A 4,704-nucleotide genomic window follows, 5' to 3' on the forward strand; every position below is an offset into this window, starting at 1 on the left:
CTCCTACTGCATTTCATGTCACAAATGTAACGCAGCAGCGTTGAAATACCTTGTAGTTTGTAAATAATCCGTAAGAAAGTGTGTGAATAAAATAACTGATTTTTTAGGCGAGGTAGTGCGATCTAGGAGCCGGTGCGATATCGGCAACCTTACCCTATTATATGACAAAATGTTCGCAATTATGGTATTCTTCAAAAAAATGCTGCATACAAAAATATTCAAGCGACAATGGCGTCATTTTTATATCACATATGATGTACGTGCTTGATTAATATTATTAACCTAGTGACAATAGCGTCATTTTTATATCACATATGATGTACGTGCTTGAAGAACATCTTATGTGTTATTAGTCCTTGATTATTAGTCACTTGATTATTAGTCACTTGAAATTACCATATAAATCACAAAGTTCTTGCAATAATTTCAGTATAAGGCATAACTAGCAAGAAATAACGAATAATTTAAGTGCAAAGTCAAAGTCAAACAGTGCAAATCTTTAAAATGGTACAAGTGAATCTTGCAGATATTCTCAATATGTTAATTATCCTTTTTCAAATTTCAAAAATTCCGGAAACACCTGTAAACGATAAAGAAATTGAATTACGCGATGTGATAAAGGATATTATAAACTCTTCAATGAATGAAATGTCATGTGATATTCATTATGATACTACGTTAGAATTTGAAAATTATTGGGAATCAAACTTACTCGATGCAGATTTTGTCGACGATTATGAAATAGAAATACTTGAAGAAGATGAAGCCGCAATTATATCGATGGGAACATTACATACAAAAAGGAGGTACCCATAGAGAAAAGATGTTATATATTTCCGAACATATCTTACAAAATTTTAAAGAAGCTGATGACGAAAAAAGAATTATTCGTAATATGGACTTACGACGATGGGCCCTAGAACCCAAGGCACAAATCGATCTTTCTTCATTTAATGCTAGTGCAACATGGATATTAAATTTTAAAAGAAAATATAGAATCGTTTCAAGAAAAATAACAAAATTTCTAAGTCGTTCTGCGCAAAGAGATAAAAGAGCAATTACAAATTGCATGTCAAGAATTCATAACTACCATAAAATCTAATATAAATCGTTTTGAACTAGAGAATATATATAATGCAGACGAAAGTGGATTCAATTTAGAATTACATTCAGGCAGAACACTGACCACGCAAGGTGTTAAAACAGTTGAAAGTATAGTTCAATCACTATCGGCAACTACGCATAGTTATACAATTATGCCCATAATTTCTGCAAGCGGATAATTGAAATCGCTTCTCTATTGGTACTGAAAGAAGCTAGTGGAAATTTCGGACCACGCGTAGAGGAAAGTTTGTTTAGACCTGCAAATGTTTACATTGCAGCATCAAACTCGGGCAAATTAACTACACAACACTTTCAGTCTTGGTTTACAAATGTATTTGTACCCGCAACTGGAAGTTTTAGTGTGCTGTTGTTAGACTCTTGGAGCGGACATTGTCCTGCAAGTCTGCAAGAATTTATGCCAAAAAAAAATAAAGATATACTAATTTTAACTATACCAAAGAAAACAACAGAAATAATTTAACATCTTGATGTTTATGGCTTTAGACTGTGGAAAAACTTTGTGAGAACATTCAGTGATCGCATTATGTTACTAAACTATAAAATTAATTTACATTTGAGAAATATCATCAAATTACAATCTTTAACGCATATACAACTATCTTCTCCGCGATTTGATAATCTTCTTAAATATGCCTGGATACATCGAAGAACGGCCGCCAAAATTCGAAACTCTAGTAGATTTTTGTTTCAACGGAAAGGATATTCAAGAAATATTTCGCTGTTCTATATGTGGTGCACCTGCTGTAAAACGATGTTCCTAGTGCAAGCAGTATTTTTGTATGCAGCATTTTTTTGAAGAATATCATAATTGCGAAAATTTTGTCATATAATAATCATGTTAGTATTAATAACGATATTAACAAGTAGTTTTAAAATTTATAATAAATACATTAATTGCTCTTTATAACAAAAAATGTGCTCATACATTACAGGAAATATATGGTACGGTAACTCATCACTGTTAGATGTCAAAGAAGCAATGGCAACCCCGAGTTTCTTGAGTTAAATAACATTTTATTATCTTTTAACTTCCATGTGTATCAAAATGTTAATCAGTCTATTTCTGCACTTATTTCAACATAAGTAACGTATGTAAGTAAATAAATTATAGAGTCAAATTAAAACATCTTTTTGAATTAAATAATTTAACTGCATCATTAAATTAATGATGTATTGAAAAAAATGAGGAGAAGGATGTTTTAATTTTACAATATTTTGATGAGAATTTTTTAAATATTACTCGCGCGAATATATTTTTATGTAATAATAATAATATATCTTCTTATAATAATAATAAATCTTTTAAAAAATATAAATTTTTTAATGTTCCAAAGTAGTCAACGGAGAAACGACGGCATTTAGAATAATTCGTGCATAAAAAATTAGAGTGGAATAGGCCTATTGGGGAAACCACTATAAAAAAAGCGCACCATGCTACCTACCTCATGACAGGTGGTGCGGAAATGATAGCATTTTATCATTTTCTTTGGATAAACATTCACTTACAAGTAGCTTCATAATAAAATTACCTCTATCTATCATAAACACTTTTAAAAATAGGACTTCCGTTTCCGATGTATTAAGAGTGAGCAGGTGAATTTGGAGCTAGCAGAGCAGAGAGTGTGAGATGAGAGTAAGAGAGGTGTGAGTGAGTGAGAGTAGGTGAAGGTGAAAGAGGGAGTGGAAGGAAGGAAGGGAGAGTGTGGGTGTGGTGAAGGAAAAGGACTGTGAAGGGAAAGGAAGGAGGGAAAGAAAGGTTTAGGTTAGAGGACGTAGCTGGGGTTAGAGTGCGAGAAGTGCGGGGAGGTTAACGAGGAGACGGAAAGGTGGGGATAAGTGAGATCGAGAAAGAGGATTAGGTAAAGGCGAAAAGTAAGGTTTATTCGGGAGTGATTGGAGGCGGCGTGGTAGGAAGGCAGAGAGTGAGAGAGAGGGTGAGGTAGGGGAAAAGAGAGAGTGAGAGGGAGCGGATGAAGGGGATGACGGATAGGGTTATTAAGATGGAGAGGGAGAGGAGGGGAAGCATGGGGAATATAGAGAAGTTTATGAAAAGGAAGAGAGAAGGAGTGGATGGAGAGGAGGGACAGGGGAAGGTAGAGGAGGTGTTTAGGAGTAGTAAGAAGACGGTAATATCTCCGGGTGAAAAGGGGAGGGGATGGGGGTATGAAAGAATTATTAAAGGAGATGAGGGATGAAATGAGAGAGGGGTTATTGGGAGTAAAAAAAAGAGATAAAAGAGGTAGTGGAGAGACAGAAAGAGTGGATGAGGAAGGATATAGAGAGGATGAAAAGAGAGCTGAAAGAGAGGGAGGAAATGTGGGCGAGGGAGAAAGGAGAAATGGGAGAGAGATTGAAGGATATGGAAAGGGAATTGGACAGAATGAGAATGATGGGAGGGGAGAGGGAAGGGGTGAAGGTAGGAAAAGGAGATAGAGAGGTGATAGATGAGGGGGAAGGGAAGGGAGGGATGGATGGAAAGGATAAGAAGATTAGAGAGGAAGAATGAATGGAGAGAAAGAGAAGAGAGGAAAAGGAATATTTTAATAAAAGGGGTAGAGGGGGAAAGGGGAGATGGAGGGGAAGATAAGAGAGATTTTGGTAAGTATAGAAGCGGGGGTAGTGATTGAAAGAGTAAGGGAGTTAAAAACTGGTAGGCAGGAGAAGGGATGGATGGGGGTGATAACAATGGGGATTGTGGAGAATAAGGGAAAGACATTAAGAAGTAAAGGGAAATTGAGAGGAAGGGAGATATGGATAGAGGAAGATCTGACATGGAAGGAGAGAAAGATGAGATGGATGATGAGGCAGGTGATAAAGAAGGAAGGGGGGAGAGCGAAAATGGGGCAAGTGGGGTCGTGGATAGAGGGAGTGTGGTGGAAATGGGATGAAGAGAGGGAGGAACTGAGGGATGGAAGGGGAAGGAAATGGGAGGAGGGAGAAAAAAGCGGGCAGGAGGAAAGGAAGAAGGAAGAGGGAAGGTAGAGGAAGGGGGGAGCAGGGGAAGGGGGAATAATATAAAGAGGGAGGGGTAGAAGGGGAAGGGAAAGTGTAAAGGTCGGAGATAGAATGGAGAAGACGAGCGGGGAGGGCAAAGGGGGGAGCGAGTAGAGGAGAGGGGAAAGGGAGATTGGGGAGATAATAGGGAGCATGGGGCAAAGAGGGGGGGGAGAGGAGGGATGGGGGAAAACAGGCGAGGAGGGGAAAGTGGTGAGGATGGCGTTTTCGAATGTGGCGGGATTGGGAAATAAGAATAGGGATAGATTGAAAAGATGGGATGCGATGGTTTTGATGGAGACATGGGTGGAGAAAAAGGGAGGGAAGTATTTAAAAGAGAGGTTGCCGGAGGGTTATGTATGAAGAGTGCAGCAGGCGAAGAGGAAAAATAAGAAAGGAAGGGCAATGGGGGGTATGTTTATGGGGATTAGAAAGGAGTTGTGTACGGGGAAGGAGGGAAGAAAGAAAGAGGAGGGGGTGATGACAGGGATGTTGAAAGTAGGAAGAAACAGGATAAGGATGAGTGGGGGTGTATATAAATATGGATATGGAAAGGAAGCTGGATTTGGCGGAATGGATGTAGGG

Source organism: Trachymyrmex cornetzi, unplaced genomic scaffold (genome assembly GCF_001594075.2).
Source record: "Trachymyrmex cornetzi isolate Tcor2-1 unplaced genomic scaffold, Tcor1.1 scaffold359, whole genome shotgun sequence".
Lineage (NCBI taxonomy): Eukaryota > Metazoa > Arthropoda > Insecta > Hymenoptera > Formicidae > Trachymyrmex > Trachymyrmex cornetzi.